Source organism: Dendropsophus ebraccatus, chromosome 1 (assembly GCF_027789765.1).
Source record: "Dendropsophus ebraccatus isolate aDenEbr1 chromosome 1, aDenEbr1.pat, whole genome shotgun sequence".
NCBI lineage: Eukaryota > Metazoa > Chordata > Amphibia > Anura > Hylidae > Dendropsophus > Dendropsophus ebraccatus.
This window is the reverse complement of record NC_091454.1, coordinates 172180392-172198576: the sequence shown is the minus strand read 5'-3', so window position 1 is coordinate 172198576 and position 18185 is coordinate 172180392. Positions and strand designations below refer to the sequence as shown.

Below are 18185 nucleotides of genomic sequence, written 5' to 3'. Positions count from 1 at the left end.
TTCTGCAGGGACAGGGGGACTGTGACTGTGCTGTTATGTTCTGTAGGGACAGGGGGCTGTGCTGTTATGCAATGTTCTGCAGGGACAGGGGGCTGTGCTGTTATGTGATATTCTGCAGGGACAGGGGGACTGTGACTGTGCTGTTATGTTCTGTAGGGACAGGGGGCTGTGATTGTGCTGTTATGTTCTGCAGGGACAGGGGGCTGTGCTGTTATGTGATATTCTGCAGGGATAGGGGGACTGTGACTGCTGTTATGTTCTGTAGGGACGGGGCTGTGACTGTGCTGTTATGCAATATTCTGCAGGGACAGAGGGTTGTGGCTGTGCTGTTATGCAATATTCTGCAGGGACAGAGGGTTGTGGCTGTACTGTTATGCAATATTCTGCAGGGATAGAGGGTTGTGGCTGTACTGTTATGCAATATTCTGCAGGGACAGGGGGTTGTGGCTGTACTGTTATGCAATATTCTGCAGGGACAGAGGGTTGTGGCTGTGCTGTCATGCTAAGTTCTGTATCAGCCAGGAGCATTGCTAAAAACATTAATTCCCCCAATAATCGGCCCATGTAAGTGTCAGCGATCAGCCGAGGAGCCAGTAAATGCCTGTTGTTAGCATCTTCTTTGTGGCTTTGAAATGGATCACTATCTGCCGCACATCTCCCTCTGTAAATAAGATGTGCGGCCAATAGCGGTACAATGTATCATGTGTCTCCTTGATCTAACAATGCCAGCAGGAATGTCAAGAGCATCTAACATTTACTTTATTGGGGTATGCCGGCAAAAAAAAAAATTCTTTTAAATCAACTGGTGTCAGAAAGTCATACAGATTTTGAATTTACTTCTATTCAAAAATCCTAAGCCTTCCAATACTTATCAGCTGTTGTATGTCCTGCAGGAAGTGGTGGATTCTCTCCAGTCTAAAACGGTGCTCTCTGCTGCCACCTCTTTCCATGTCGAACTGTCCAGAGTTTGCTGCTGCTCTGGACAGTTCCTAACATGGACAGATGTGGCAGCAGAGAGCACTGTGTCAGACTGGAAAGAATACACCACTTCCTGCGGGACATACAACAGCTGATAAGTACTGGCAACTTAAGGTTTTCAAATAGAAGTAAATTACAAATCTGTATATCTTTCTGACACCAGTTGATTTAAAATGTTTTTTTTTAAAGAAGAGAATTTTTACTTGTGGCACATGGGCATTCCCTAAAGAGGGGCCACTCGGCAGCGGTCTGTTCTCTACACTGTCATTTCTGCAGCTGCTCCAACAGTGGTGTCAAACCCAGGGATAAATATGGGCACCTCCCTCTGGGCACAGGGTGACTGACTAACCAACAACAATACATACATTCAGACAATGAGGTAGCATAAAAGTACCATGTACAGGATCACTATAATAGTAGCAAACATACAAACTAAGGACTAGTAAGAGTGACTCGCTCCTCCTCACTGGCAGAAGGACCCTTGCTACAAAGCCCAGTTATGGGATTAACAGCCAACATTTTTGCAAACTCATTGGCCACACATCTCTCCCCACGTAAAGAAGAATATGGGGTCAACAGCGAAGGGCCGCACTAACTATCCTGTGAAAATGTAGGACCCTCCCCACAGGATTATGGAGTTGTATCATTTGTAAATGACCTCTAACCTACAGGATTGGTGCTCATTTACAGAGTGGCTCAGGTTATATAATACTACCATTAGGCCATAGACCATTCTATTTAACAAAGGGACCAGATCCTTTAGCCCACTTGGCTTTGGAATTCTCTCATAGAGTAAGGGGCCTTTTAAATGGTCCGATTATCATCAAGGAGTGTTGCTAGAAATGCTCCAATATCATTCCATGGAGAAGTTTCAGCGATCAGCCAAGGAGTGGGAAAACGCCCAATCGTCGACTGATCGCATATTTTGTTCCGCTTTAGTCCACTTGGATTTAGACCCAGAACTAGTTAGACAAAACGCAGAACTGTTCTGTGAACACTCAGTTGTCCTCCGGTAATAGGTATCTGTATGTGCACAAGGAGTTCTGCGCTGGTCTGGTTACATTGATGGGCACATGTGCTGTTATTGCTCTGCTGTAGCAGACACAGTTGCCACCGCCACCCTTGCCACCGCTCCCTCCCTGTGATGTCTGAATAAACGCACAAAGAGATCACTTCATTCGGTGAGTGGTTGGACTTATTTTCTATTTTATACACTCTACCACACTATACTTCTCCATTCCTATATGGACCTTGCTGTGTGCACTGGGGCACAGTTATGCTGGAACAGAAAAAACACAAACGCAAACTGTTCCCAGCTACAACTGTCCATAATGTCTTTGTGTACTCTAGCATCAAGCATTGCTACCATGGTAAATCTGCTTGTACTATCTGCCTCAGGCAGGCTGTACTAACAGAGCAGCAATAGCACTGTATTGATTGGTGTAAACAATGTTCCCTAGGGGGACTTAAAAAGTGTACCCCAAAAAATGAACAGGTTTTTAAAATTGCTGAAAAGTCCCTCCCCCAATTTCTCAAATAGAAACGTGCAAACAGATATGGAATTGCTGCATGCAGAATTGTACAAAGTATTCAAATATAATGTTAATATTCCCGCACAGTGATCGGCGTCAACAAAAAAACAATAGCTAATGTCAAATTCAGTCAAATAGAGGTCAGAATATGGCAATTCAAAAGCTTGTTTCTCTATGGTTGTAATTATTCTGACTTGCAAAATAAATATATATCAGTTTTAAAGGGGTTCTCCAGCGATTCAAAATAAAATTGCACAAACAAATCTGGTTCACTCACTGCCCCCCACACCGACTTCTTGACGCCATTCCTGTATGTGTACACAGCTGTAAACACTTGTTCTAAACCTTTGGAAACAATGATCAGTATGGCACCCAGTCAAGAAAATTCATCTCCCAGCATTCAGTATACTCCAATATTTCTACTGGGTACCCACCCCTGTCCGGTTGTCATTGCCTACCTCTAGGTGTGCCACATGACTCTTTTATCCTTATATCTTCATAGGTATCCAACAAGTGCAGTATAGAAGAAAGGCCTTGGCTGGGGAAACAACAGTGTAGATTTCGTATGCCGGGCACAGATTAGGGCGCCTGGTCGGCCGGATTTACTAAGAAGCGTGCGCCTTTTAGTGTATCCTGCTCGGGAAAAGGGGGCGGGGCCTAATATAATATGAATCCCCCCTAAATGTTTTCCTCAGTGAAGTACCCCGGAAAGTACATGACTGACTATTTTGTCATAATTTTTTATTATACTGATATATGCCTCAAACATAGTGCACTGGAAAAGTATAAAGAGGCCTATTAAGATGGGAACAATCATTACAAAATTATTCAGTATTATTAAATAAAAAATTTTTTTTCCATCTGCCCCGAATAATGTAAATAAGACTCATTTTGTGTCAGGTACAAATACAAACTGCGTTCCTACATAGTGAACACTTAGAATGAGTCTGGTCTCGGAGGTGTATAATACCTGTGGCTTCTTAGAGTTTAAGAGGAAAATTGTCACTAAGAATGTTAATTATAAAATGCTTGACAATGATTTAAAAACTCTTCATGCCTTTGGTGAAATATTGCCGCAAGTGTTATTAATGTTATTCTATCCGTTTTATGCTTTTAATTCCTATCCTATAATTTCCAGCCAGCTATGTAATTCCCTTGTCTTTCACAGCACTCTGAATCAAGTGTCAAGCATTCTTAAGAATTTGAAGGATAGACTATATAGATAGAACAGGGCCTTAATTTTATCAAAAGCAAAATGGAATATAAGTTTAAGTTTTTCATAATATAAACGCCTAAAAAAGTACCTTTTTTTTAGCTGGTAGAATTACTGCAGTAATGAAACCATATGCAATGGCATAGCATAGGTTGGCAGCACCCAGAGCAAGGCAATTGTGCCTAGCCGTGAATGTAAGTATATGTATAACCATACAGTGTATGCATCACTACTCACCTCAGGCACATTCAAAATTTGGGTTTTAAAAAAGTAATAATACTTTCTCACCAGGAAGACACATTACTACCACACTACCATTACACTGAATATAACCACTGTGCAAAGACTAAGATCCCCTCAGATAATTCCCATGTAGTGATGATCCCAGCTCTGCACAGTCTGCAGCCTGTATAAATGATTACAAAGCCATTACATCCAGTGACTTATAGGGGGCATCTTTTTAAAGTAATTTGCTTTCCTTTTCTCCCCTATTTGGCTCAGACCACCATGAACATTCTTTTAACCATGACTCTGCTGGCAGAATATGTCAGACAAACATCTAAGGCTTTCTGTGGTGTGTTGGGATATCTGCAGAGGGTGTTATAATACAGGCTAACTGGGTGTTGTCGTACTGGTGTCACTGTAATTTCATGTGAGAGATTGGTACATTAGTAATTTCAAAGTCACACAAACACTTTTACTAAATCAGTTATCCCTGTCATGTAGTATGTAGGCAAAGGACACCTGCAAACTCTTTCTTGGAATAACTGGAACTTCACTGAACAGTTCTTTTATGACAATACAATAGAAAATGCAGTTCCTTGATCACAAGGTGCAGATAACTCAACAGCCTGAAAGTTAGTTGGTCGGGTCACTTTTTCCTTAAGCACTTCTGCTGTACACTGAAGAATTTGGCAGAATTTCAGTGCGAAAGGATATACATTGATATACATACTTGAGAAGTGACTTGAAAGAGAGATGGGCGACTACTTAAGGAATACTCGATCAGTTAGGCCTGAACAAAGACGGTGGCACCAGCGGGCCTATAAGCAAGAACACAATTCTTCAACTGTGGACAAAGATGTAAAGATGACTGATGTATCTTGCAGTGTGGGCTGCATGGCTCACAGGAACCCAGGATCTCTTCTGACTGGAACACTAACTGACATGAGTCCTGGCCAGAGGCCTGGCTCCTAGGCTGAACTTCTCAGACCTGATTCAGCCCACTTTTCATATGCTACATGGAGGTTTCCTATTGGTGGAGAATGATTGGTTCTAGAAAATGGGGTGAAACTTTGAGCTTAGAAGAGGGCGGTGACCCGACTTACTCTCCCTCAGATGGGTGGCACAGTGATTCGGCAAAAGAACGTAGTAACCCTTGCATAACAGATCTCAGTGAATGTTTTCTGTCAATAAAAATACAGTATGACTACATGACTACTTCCCCAAAACATTAATAAAGTGCTCAGTGCTGCCGTGCAATAATAACACACATTCAGTAGCAGAGTTGCTGACAACTTCAGCGATATTATTAAAAAAAAAAAAAAAAACTAGACACACACACTTTATACTCACCAAGTGCACCAGCAGCCTTTTCCTCTCCCGTTCACTTTAGTGGAAGACGCTGAGGAGGAAGAAGACCAGCCCCCTTCTCTGGAGACATTCACAAGATGTCGATAAGATAGCTTATTAACACACATTACAAAGTTATATACCTTTGTAATGCTGCATTTACACGTAACGATTATCGTGCGAATTTGCACGATAACGATCGAATTCGAACGATAATCGTACGTGTAAACGCAGCGAGCGATCAAACGACGAACGAGAAATCGTTCATTTTGATCTTACAACATGTTCTCAAATCGTTTGTCATTCACAAAAAATTTGCAGATCGTTGTGTGTAAACAGTCGTTTGCCGATTTAACCAATGTGTGAGATAGGCTTAAACGATCGCAAAACGAATTTTTCGTACGTTATATCGTTCCGTTTAAACGCTGATTGTTATGAAAAAAAAATTGTTACTCTGACATCATTAATTGTACGATCGGGCCAATTATCGTTTCGTGTAAATGCAGCATAATGTGTGTTAATTAATAGAGATGAGCGAACCTCCAGCATGCTCGAGTCCATCTGAACCCGAACTTTCGGCATTTGATTAGCGGTGGGTGCTGAAGTTGGATAAAGCCCTAAGGCTATGTGGAAAACATGGATATAGTCATTGGCTGTATCCATGTTTTCCAGACAACCTTAGAGCTTTATCCAACTTCAGCAGCCCCAGCTAATCAAATGCCGAACGATCAGGTTCAGATGGAATTGAACCCAAACCCGGTTCACTCATCTCTATTAATTAACCTTAAAAAAAAATCGCTGAGATCCACACTTTTCTTTCATATTCTCTACCTTTTTCTACCCTCAGTGTACCAAATAATAAGTGTGTAACTTGGGGGGGGGGGGGGGGGGGGGTTTGATAGGTCCCAGTGGTAGGTAATTTCTCCCCATTAGGTGGATGCCCTCAGATGGTAGCATCAACCCTATGGTGAGGTGGGTGGGAGATTCAACAGTAGACCAGAGCCCACGGTAGATAAATAATTGACATTAGGTAAAAGCCCCAGTAGTTTATCCCCCCCCCCCCCAAAAAAAAAAAAAGCAACACCTCAATACCCCTCAAGCAGGTAGATGCCCCCAGTATGTATTTAATCACCCCTGAATTAGGTAGAAGTCCCTCATACATAGATAATCCACTATTAGGTAGATGGACAGTAGGCAGGTAATCCCCCATTTGAATAATTTCCACTCTAGTTATATAGATGCCCCCAGCAGGTAGATACTCCCCCATTCAATAGATGTCGCTATTAGGTAATCTCCCAGTTAGGCAGATGCTCCCAGTAGGAGGAGTCCCCCTCCCCCAATTAAATTATTGCCCCCAGTAAGTGGATAGTTTGCCCCCCTCTCTTCTGCAGGCGTTAAATAACATCATTGACTGTGGCCGGACTAGAAGCCCTGTGCATTTGTACAGTACAGGAGCTGCTAAGCCAGACAAAACTGGAGTCCTTGCTGCTCTCTGTGCATTTTGTAGCATACTATGCTATTGGTGTAGGGTACTCTCTGTATACTGCATGCACAGTATATTTATACAGGAGTCTCCTGTTTACCATTGGATACCCTGCTCCTGTACAATACTGAGTGGCGATGTGTACATGTATGCATCACCAGTTACTTTATATTCTTAGGGGGGCAAAATTGTAGTTAGAGAATTGTGAGCTTGCAGAGAACAAACAGTATGTAGCCAGGAGCAGACTCGGGTCATAACAGAAAACCTTAACAGGCCAGCTGTGCACAGATAGAATTTTGCAGAACCTAATTGCTTATGCTGCGTTTACACAGACAGATTTATCTGACAAATTTTGGAAGCCAAAGCCAGGAATGGATTTGAAAAGAGTATAGATCCCAGTCTTTCCTTTATGACCTGATCCCTGTTTATATTCTGTTCCTGGTTTGGGCTTCAAAGATCTGTCAGATAAATCTGTCTGTGTAAACGCACCATTAGACTCAAAGATTTAGTCCAAAGCCCAAATATAAGTTTGCAGGTATATAATCCATCACACCAAGAAATCTTCTACTCTGGACCATTAAATTACAGAAAGTTACTCAGGTGCATGCTTAGAGAAGCGGAGGGTGGCCTAGCGGAGAAACAGGTCAGGCTGCAAATAAATTAAATTAGAACAATATCAGACTCCCCAACTGAACCCTGAGTTTAGCTACAGCACAGTAGAACATACACTAAGATTCTGCTGACCTTGCTGTACAAAGCTGGTAAATCATACTATGTGTTGCAGGTTTCTTCTGGGTACTCTTGTTGCTGACAAAATTCTAAAAAAAAATGTACAGATTAGTTGTCTTCTTATGAAATTATGTGTGAGATGAGTCCCATTGGTAACTATTAGGGACTGTGGATGACATCAATGTGACAAGAAAGTTCCAACTTACAGTGGCCTCAACTCCCCCTCAAGCCTGTTCAGTGCTCTTCCCCACTAACTCACCTCTCCACCACCATTGTAGAACACCTCTGTAAACTACTCTCTGTTAGGGCCACGGCGGCGTCCCGTGCTCCGGACCGCCGCCTCACCCTCTCTCCCGCATCTGCAGCAGCCGGTGTCCATAGGCAGGGACCCGGCGCTGCTGTTGCTTCGGCCCCGGGGGGCGCCTCACCTCACCGCGCTCCTGTCCGTCGCTGTGCGCGTCCCCGCCTCCTAGGGCGCGCGCGCGCCGGCTGTCTCAGATTTAAAGGGGCAGTGCGCTCCTAATTGGCCTGTATGTCAATCACTCCCCTATAAGTTCCAGCCCTGCCCCCTTCCAGGTGTTGGAGCCTCTACATGCTTCCCATAGCATTTGGCCCAGCTCCCTGTTGTTCCTGATTCCTGTCCGCTACCTGGTCCCTAGTCCTTGTTCCTGATTCCTGTCCGCTACCTGGTCCCTAGTCCTTGTTCCTGATTCCTGTCCGCTACCTGGTCCTTAGTCCTTGTTCCTGGTTCCTGCTCCTCTGTTACACTATTGCTCCGGTGTTCAGCCTGTCACCTGCGGTTACGCCTACAGACCTCTGGCAGCACCATCTCCTGCCTACTGCTCCTGCCACGCCTCGCCTGCCGTCACTAGCAACCAAGCCAGGGGTAGCGACCTGGGGGTCGCCTGCCGCAGCAATTCCATCCCGCCTTGCGGCGAGCTCTGGTGAAAACCAGCGGCCCCTTAGACTCCGCTCCCTGGTGAGGTTAGTGCCATCGCTAGTGACGGTCCAGTGGATCCACTACTCCAGGCGTTACACTCTCCACATCACACCTCACCACCTGAGCACTTGACCAAATCATATCCCACCTTATTCCCAACTATACCTCAGCATTTATACCAGCACCAACTCAACTCTCCAATCTATCACTAACCACTGACATCTTTCCGTCTCCATATAAGCAGGCAACAATCACACCCATCCTTTGCCTCAAAACTATTAGAAAAATATGTCTACCATAAACTATCTTCCCACTTTTCATCAAACTTACTCTTCGACCCTGTACAGTCTGGCTTTTGGCCCACACCATTCCACAGAAACTGCCCTCACCGAAGTGGCCAATGAACTGCCAAAGCCTCACACCAATACTACGTGCTCTTCCTTGCCTTCGACACAGTTGACCATTCCCTCCTCCTACAAACTCATCCCTTGGTGTCACAAGCTCAGCCCTCTCCTGAATCTCCTCTTACCTCTCTAGGCACACTTTTAGTGTCTCCTACTCCCACACTACTTTGTCTCCTGACTGTTGGTGTCCCCCAAGAACTAATCATCTTTCCCTCATGTTGCTCCACCCCTCCAATGAATATCTCAATCACAGTTAATGGCTGCACTCTGTCCCCTGTCCCCCAAGTCCGCTGCTTTGGGGTCACCTTTGACTCCACAATTTCTTTTAAACCACACATTCAATCCCTGACTACCCTCTGCCACCTTCACCTCAAAAACATTTCCCAAATCTGCTCTTTTCTCAACCCTGACTCAACAAAACTGCTGGTACATGCTCTCATTATCTCCCACTTGGACTACTGTAACATCCTCCTCTCTGGCCTTCCATCTAACTCCCTTGCCCCCCTCCAGTCTATACTTAACTCTGTTGCCCAGCTAATCCATCTTTCCCCTCGCTTTGCCTCTGCCTCTCCCCTCCGCCAATCCCTTCACTGGCTCCCCATTGCCCAACGTATTCATTTAATACATATTCATTTAATACGTATTTCATTGTTGACCATGACATACAAAGCCATCCACAACCTGTCCCGTCAGTATACCTCTGACCTGATATCCTGCTACCATCCTTCATGCACCCTTCGATCCTCCAACGACCTCCATTTGTACTCCCCCCTTGTTTGTACTTCACACAACCACCCAAGCCTCTCCCATACCCTGGAACTCTCTACCCAGACACATCCAGCTCTAATCCACCATCAAGACCTTCAAAAAACCCATCTTTTCAAACTAGGCTATAACCTACAATAATTCTGCTCCACATTTTGGCTGCACTTTACCTTCTGTCTCTCTCCCCTTAACTCATAGAACTTAAGCCCTCGCAGGCGGGGTCCTCTCTCTCCTTATGTACCAGTCTGCCATTTATGTAACTTTATGGGGCTGACGGACAGTGGTACATGGTGGCAGTACCAAACTCTACCACATTAGGCAGTGGGAATGATTTTCAGCCAGGTGGGGGAGGTTTCTACGGTGGGCTCCTAAAACTATTAAGGAGGCACTTGTTGTGATGCTGGTGTACAGTCTAGCAAAGCCAGATGGAGGTGTTGGGAGGGTTGATATATGGCTGTGTTCTTAGTGCATGTGACACCTGCCTGTGGTAGAGATGAGTGAGTCTATGGTGGCAGATTTCAATGAGCATCAACGGTCTCTAAATGACTTAGGCCTGTATAGAAACTGTGTTGTGGTTCATCTTTGTTACCATCGGAGGTCCAGTACTATGGGGTGTACCTCAAGGGGCTGTCAAGCAAGGCCTGCAGAGTCTCATTAAGTATGTTGAGCTGAATATTTGTGGACTGCCATCTAGGTAGGGTTAAAAGGACATAGCCTTGGAGGTAAACAACTTGTCCCGAAAGGGAAATAGTCTGAGTGCATTGTTAGGTATAAAGGGGTCAGTTCATTGTATTATCAGGTGAAAAGGGACCAAGGCTGGATTGTTTGGAACAATTGGATGATAGGTTATGGATAGGTGCTGTTGGGTGATGGAAGTGGACATACAGTACTTAGACCCGAGTGTACCTGGTGTATTGACTCATGTAAACCTGGGTCAATTGGATTTAGGCATAGGGTCACAAGATAAGGTAAGGTAGTGATCCGTACTCTTCCATCTCAACCTAGATGCAGTCTGTGCCCATATCAGTTAGTTGCCTCTGGGCATTCCTGTGATGTTGTAGTCATCCCTGAATGCAATTTCTAACATCTTTAGGTCTAGAAAGTTATACCCTATACAAGTCTTAGTACCAACTGGTGTCTTGTAACCATAAAGCTTTGAGCCCTTTGTGTATCTGAATCTGCCAAGCTTACTATAGCAGTTTTTGCACAATTTTAAGGTAAAAAAAATCATTTTCTATATTTGTCTGTTTGTGTCTTCATTTAAAGGGAAACATTTACAGCATGACCTTGCAAACACCTGCTTATGTGCCCTACTATGGTCTATAAACATAAAGTAGTGCCCTCTGCTTCTCGGCCAGAATTTTTTTTCAGGATAGTCCCTTCTCATTCTGGATTAAAGGGGTAGTGCGGCGCTCAGAAATTATTCACAGAATAACACGCATTACAAAGTTATACAACTTTGTAATGTATGTTATGTCTGTGAATCGCCCCCTTCCCCGTGTCCCACCACCCCCACCCGTGTACCCGGAAGTGTGGTGCATTATACATTACCTGATCCATGTCGAGGGCTGTCCGCCATCTTGTGCCAAACGTCATCTTCGGACGGACGGCCGAGTCGCTGCCGCCCGTCCCCCCTCCGCTGCGTCACAACTGTGCTCAGCCGCGATTGGCTGAGCACAGTTATGCTCAGCCAATCGCGGCTGAGCATCGGATGACTCTGCAGAGGGCGGACGGCATTCGGGACAGTCGGAGCTGTTCGCCGGCCGCCCGAAGAAGACGTCACTCGCTGAAGATCGGAGACTGGTGTCGGCACGTGACAGGTGAGTATAGCGCACCACACTTCCGGGTACACGGGTGGGGGTGGTGGGACACGGGGAAGGGGGCCATTCACAGACATAACACACATTACAAAGTTGTATAACTTTGTAATGTGTGTTATTCTGTCAATAATTCTTTACAGCCGCATTACCCCTTTAAGTACTCATGTTGTGCGGTCCTACTCAATGAACAACAGTTCTCCCTATACAGTATGTACAATTATAGATAGATATTTGAACATGAATGAATGATACCCTGGAAATTTTTGCACAAAACTATATATCTATTTGCCCAGCTCCTTTTGGTCTATATGATGTCTGTGGATTGGATTTTTTATATTTATTACTGTTTTATTTTAATATTATTTATCAACTGGTCAAATCCTAAATGGATTTGCTGGGTCACTTGATCACAGCTCGAAAAGTCTGAATTGACTTTGTGTGTATGTATGAAACCCTGGATTGTAGCGTCAACCTGTCCTAGTGACCATTTTATTGTACTGACAGATTGCTCATGAGCATATTCTGAAAATCTCTGAGCAGGTGATGCTGACATACATATAATGAATTCATTTAAGGATCATTCTCGGGTTACTTAACTTATATCGCCTTTGAACGCAGCAGGGCATAAATATGGAAAGATAAATAGTTGGCAGCCGATGAAGAAAGAATAAATTGTTCACTGACTTGCTTTATATTCATAAAGGCTTTGTGTTTGCTTCCTGTGCTGACCACTCTCACATTTACAGGACTGTCATCCCACCTTATACATTAATATTCACTTTCATATCTTACTGCTATAAGACCCTCCATAAGTGCACCAAGACGTGTTTAGTGGTATCTGAAAACTATGGAAATAAAGAGCTGGGAACAATTCCATATTATATAGTATAGCTCACGTATATGCCATAATCTGAAAATAGGATAATCATATAATGGATCTATTAAATTTCTCCATTTTAAAGCTTATTTTTGACTGTTACATTGCCACCCACATAATATGGCAGGGAGGAAGAATTGTAGCAGCAGTGGCACTGAAAAGAGATGGGAATTCATAGGCACCATAAGTAACATTAGCTCTATTGGCACAATACAGGATGACATCACTCTAATATAAACCGCCAGTTCCTAGTGGAAAAAAGACTATACACTAGAGGTACATCTAAAATAATAATAAAGATTAAATCAAATACCCATTAATACTTATTATTAATTTATCATGCATCTTTTGATAAACCAAAATATTAAAGGGATCTCAGTATGGTGATAGAATGATGCTCCCGATAGAAATGCATGGAAGACAGGATGACCACATGAGTGATGGTAGGTTAGTCTGTCATGCAGCCAGTCAAAATAGCCAGTGAGGTGACAACTGATTGAATGAAAGGATTCGGAATTTTGTTAACCTTTTTTTATGGAAACTATATTAATGACTCCCTGAACAATACATACCACTATGAGAAGATTATTGCCTGGGGTTCGGGATCCATTGACCGGTTCACACGGACATGGGGTCCATGGAGTTTGTCTACATCCTGCAAGGAAATATACTAAATCCATATTTTGGTTTATAGCATCACCACACTTTAATTGACCTTATAACATACCTAACGTCCACCTGAGTATTATAACTCTCACTGACCGAAATTAGGGAATGCAAACAATGTTAAAACCTGTATTAAAGAGAACATTAAATATGTTTAATATTTTTGGAAGACAGTTTAGTTCATTTGGATGTTTGTTGACGTCCCTAAGGGACAAGTTCTACTTGTTATATTTATGTTATATTGTGTACCCAATATTTCTGTAAAGATGATACGTACTTTACTAATAAGTGTATGTTTTGACACACATTGCAAGATACTTCAATTTATAATGAAAAAAATATTTTGTTGTTGAAAATTTTTAAAAAAATTCTCAATAAAAATGTATTGAACCGGAAACAGACTATATATGGACAAATATAGCAGTCCAAGTGATTCTTAAGTGTGTGCATATTTACTGCTTGTCCCAGCTCTGGCGGAATAGGATGTTCAGCCCTTTATTGGAGTCAAGGGCTGCATTTGAGATCACAAAAAATATTGCTATTTTGACTACCAATAAACTAGGCCCTGCTTATAGGCGAGCTTTATCAAAGTTATTGCAGGAGAAAAGTAATGGGTTTTGCAACTAGTTGCAACAAAGCACCACATCAGTTTACCTATTTATACTGAGGAGCATATTTATAAAAACTAGAGATGAGTGAGTACTGGTCAATCGAGCAGGTATTCAATCGAGTAGTACACTATTCAAAATACACGATTTACGCAGTAAAAATTCGATTCCCCTCCCACCTTCCCTGGTGTTTTTTTTTTAACTATGCAGGGGGTGTGGGACAGGCACTATGAGCACACAGGAAGTGATAGAAAAGCATCTACATTCGTTGGCTGGCTAAACCATGTGACCTTCAAAGTACAAGAGTAGTGATTTTCATATTTGTATTCAGATGCTACTTGGAGCTAGACAAGGAGACAGTGTGTAGCAGGGACAGTCAGGTATTAGGTGATTTTAGGCAGAAGGGACACCTAAAAGTCCTTGTTGGGGCTAAAATTATAAACAGCAGAGCTTCATCACACATACAGTATATACCGCTATTAAACCGGCTAGCAGCACATCAGTGTGTTCAGATAGGCAGGCAGCCGAAGTGCACTGGGAGGAATATGCTGCAGTGTATCTTCTTGCTGAAAACTTTATAGTTTATAGGGTATACAGCTGTATACTGAGAGTGTGCCAAAAATATATAATAATTTGGTACTACTTTTTTGCATTTTATGTGTAACATTAACCATTGGAACGCCTGTTGCCTGAAGGCATTTCTAAAAGAATCATATATAGGCCATGTTCACACAAAAATAGAGAACAGTCGTCCGATTTTGAAATTTTAAACAACATCCGTTATTGCCGCGATTTAACTGACTGCTATGGCAATGCATTGAAGTCAATGAAAAGACGGACGTCCAATGCACATAATGTATTGAATAACGGACGTTTTTACAGCGGACGTCAAAATAATGAACATGATCATTATTTTTGGACGTATTTTGCAACGGACGTTTTTTATTAGTTGTTCACAGTTTTTCTTTTGTCTCCGCTTTTACTATTGAATTCAATTGACTTTTCAATTAAGCCACACCCAAAGGCCAATTAGTAAACCCAAATTAGAATAATGTACCAACAGCCAGACAGCTAAATGACCTCCATTATTTTAGACTCAAAAAAATAACGGACATCATTTTAAAGTGAGCTGATAAAACAAGTGAACATAGCCATAGGGTATTTGGTTGTATACTGAGAGTGTGACAAAAATATAATACAGTAATTTGGTACTACTTTTTTGCGTTTTGTGGTTAACATTAACCATTGAAACACCTATTGCCTGAAGGTATTTCTAAAAAATCATATATAGGGTATACTGCTGTATACTGAGAGTGTGCCAAAATAAATAATTTGGTACTACTTTTTTGTGTTCTGTGGGTAACATTAACCATTGGAACCTATACGTCCTCAAAGAATCCCTTATCGTTATAAGGGAGAATGCGGTGTGCACAGAGGTGCCATTTTAAAAAAGAGGCCATTTAAAAAAAAAAAAACAGCATTGAGGCTCACCTGAAGGGCCATGCTCATGATTTTTTGTGGGGCTCTTTCAAGGGCATCCATATACTTTTTTCTAGGGCTATGCTCATAATTGTTTCAGGGGCTCTTTCAAGGGCCTCCATATAATTTTTTAGAGGTCTTACCTAATTTTTGAAGGGCTCACCTCTAGGACCTCAACTCCGCTTTTAAAAGGCTCAACTCAAGAGCCTTGTGAAAAGGTACAAGGTGTCATATTATATGACAGAAATGCGTCACCAAGGTGCCTGGTCTCGGTGAAGTAAACCGGTAGCTTTTGTCTGTAGGCATAGGTTACTGTCACTTTAATAAAATAATATGGCACAGCTGATCTGGGCCAGTCTTTCACTGGAGCAGTCTTAGTGCTGGGTGGGATGACTGCTCCCATGAATTCCAGGCTGGGTTTCCATTGCCTTATAAAATATTTGGCTAAACTGCATATGGAGGGAGACTTTTCTATTGCCATTTAAACAAATCCCCACACCTCTAACTCAGCTTTTAAAAGGCTCACCTCAAGTACCTCAAGCTAATTTTTGTAGGGCTCACCTCATATGCCTCAAGCTAATTTTTAGAGGTCTCATCTCAAGGACCATGCATAGAATAGTGGATTTGCTCTGTTCACACAATGTTGAAATTGAGTGGATGGCCGCCATTTAATGGCAAATATTTGCTGTTATTTTAAAACAATGGCTGTTGTATTGAAATAATGGCAGTTATTTATTGTTACATGGCGGCCATCCACTCCATTTCAACATTATGTGAACAGATCCTTTCTGTGTTTTTAATCCACTCCTGGTTTTGGTTGCAATATGAGGACCACAATACTGACTGAAACATACGTAGTGTGAACCCAGCCTAAATGTGGATATAAACTTGCTGGGGGTGTCCTCCGTCTTCCTTTCACTTTGTAGCTGTTTCAAAGGCAGAAGCCGGCAGGTCGGTAAAGGCTGTTTTTTTTTAATCTTCGTTTTCAAATTAACTCGAATTCAATTGAATCTTTCATTTCCGTTTTTTTTTATTAAATTGAATCTAATGGGAATGGTGGAGGGTTCACCTCAAAGGCCACAAAATCAATTTTTTGAAGGACTCACTACAAGGGCCTTCTAATTTTCTTTCTATATGTTTTTTGGTTGAATGAAGTCGCTGTTTAGCAGGGATGATCAATCAGTTTGGTAGAGGCAGTAGTAGTGGGTGGTTTTACATCAAATTCAATTTAAATTTACCTTCTCTTAGATACTGTTTAAAGGATTTAAAGTGTGAACATTCAAATTCCAGGGTCTCCTAAGAAGACTGTATTGTTATCAGTTCTCCTGTAACTCCCAGTATTTTGGAGGGCTCATCTCACCAATGGGCCTCAATTTCAGTTTTTACATGGTTTCTATGAGAACCACACCCCTTTATGTGTGTCTGACCACATCACACACACACTATGATAGTGGTGGGTGCTGTTTGATTTCCCCCTTGCCTATGCCATCTGTAGTTGTCATAGGCAACGTGATTTAAAGGGGTGCATGAAAATATTTCCTTTGATTAAAATGTGGCTTTCTGTCCATGCCAATGTAGAGGAAAGAAGGATTCCTGATGTATTTTCCACTTTACATAGAGGTTACATGGTGTTTGGAGTTTATTGTTGAGAGGCTGTGATAATGGCATAATTATGCGACTTTGGCGTGTTAGATAGACCCAGGCATGCTTCCCCTGCTGTCCCAGTTGCATTCCAGTGGTGTTGGCATCATTTCCAGAAGTGTCATTGTGGACTTGGTGACCTCCAAGTGGTCGAATTTTGTTTTCCAATAAACAAGCATTTTTCTCTCAACTTTAATGGAATTCGATATTCGATCGAATATTTAAGTATTGGGGTTTACTTGACTCGATTTTTGAAAATTTGAATATTGCACTACTTGCTCATCTCTAATAAAAACCTGTAAACAGCTATTTGTATAGATTGGGGACACTTTAACTCACAAAAAGTATCTAGGGGCTGCTTTAAAGAGGTGTTCTGGAGAATAATAAAAAATAGTTTTTATAGCAACTGGTGTCAGAAAGTTATCCAGATTAAATTTACTTCTATTTAAAAATCTGAAGTCTTCCAGTACTTATCAGCTGCTGTATGTCCAGCAGGAAGTGGAAGTAGTCATCAATGCTCTCTGCTACCACCTTTGTCCATGACAGGAAATGTCGAGAGCAGAAGAGGTTTTCTATGCGGATTTGGTACTGCTTTGAACAGTTCCTGTCACGGACATAGGTGGCAGCAGAGAGCACCGTGTCAGACTGGAAAGAATAAGTAATGGAAGACTGGAGATTTTTAAATAGAAGTCATTTACAAATCTATATAACTTTCCGACACCAACTGATTTTAAAACATTTTTTTCTCCTGATTACCCTTTTAATTTCCCTTATAGATATAAAAAAGCCACAATTACAATATTTATAATGTGTGTGGCCACAAGATTTTGCATGCTTTCCTTATGTTAACAGTTGTCACTTTAGAGGTGGGGTCTCATTTTGTAGAAAATGTGCATCAAGTAATGCAAATACTGTATGCCAAGTATCTGTTGCGAAGCCTATGCCAGGTTTTTTTTTTTGAGTATTCTCCGATGTCGTACTTTTATATTTTTGTTCATCCATGGCCATATTGTCTCTTTTAATGCATGTAGCATCAAGGGCACACAAGGCGAAGAACACAATTATAATCAGGTTGTTTCTTTCTTTCTGTTTGTGAAAGACCAGACTTCCAGAACCCAGCTCTCATTGTTCCATTTCCCTGTTTGGAGCTTTTTTTACTTGCTGTTTTATTTGCGTTACATTATTATTGCTGAATTTATTACATCTACTAAAAATAAAGAAACAAATGTAGGAAAAAGAGTCATTGGATTGCGGTGGCACTGTGCCATGACTACTACATAGGCAACACTTAAGAGACACTTTCATTCGTAACGTGTGTAAATTCACTTGCTCAGAAGACTTGATAGTAAGCCAAAGATGCCTATTAAATGGAAATTATTGATGTGTAAAACAGCAAAATCAGACATGAGGAGATATAAGAGAACTTGGATAGCACCATAATTCAACATCTGCTACAAATGCAGGATGTAGTTTATTTG

General features: G+C 42.0%; 1 protein-coding gene across 3 annotated transcripts in view; it reads right to left on the bottom strand.

The window, feature by feature from the left end:
* Window positions 1-14133, bottom strand: part of DET1 (DET1 partner of COP1 E3 ubiquitin ligase) — a 42683-nt gene extending 28550 nt beyond the window's left edge. The window contains exons 1-5 of one of the 3 annotated variants that reach the window (XM_069984814.1): window positions 14062-14133; window positions 13041-13106; window positions 12886-12968; window positions 7523-7596; window positions 5299-5376 (exon numbers count right to left, since the gene is read on the bottom strand). The gene's annotated coding sequence lies outside the window, so the exon portion shown is untranslated. The remainder of the gene's footprint in view (window positions 1-5298; window positions 5377-7522; window positions 7597-12885; window positions 12969-13040; window positions 13107-14061) is intronic. The other 2 variants (XM_069984805.1, XM_069984857.1) reach the window with 2 other exon arrangements.
* Window positions 14134-18185: the final 4052 nt, after the last annotated feature.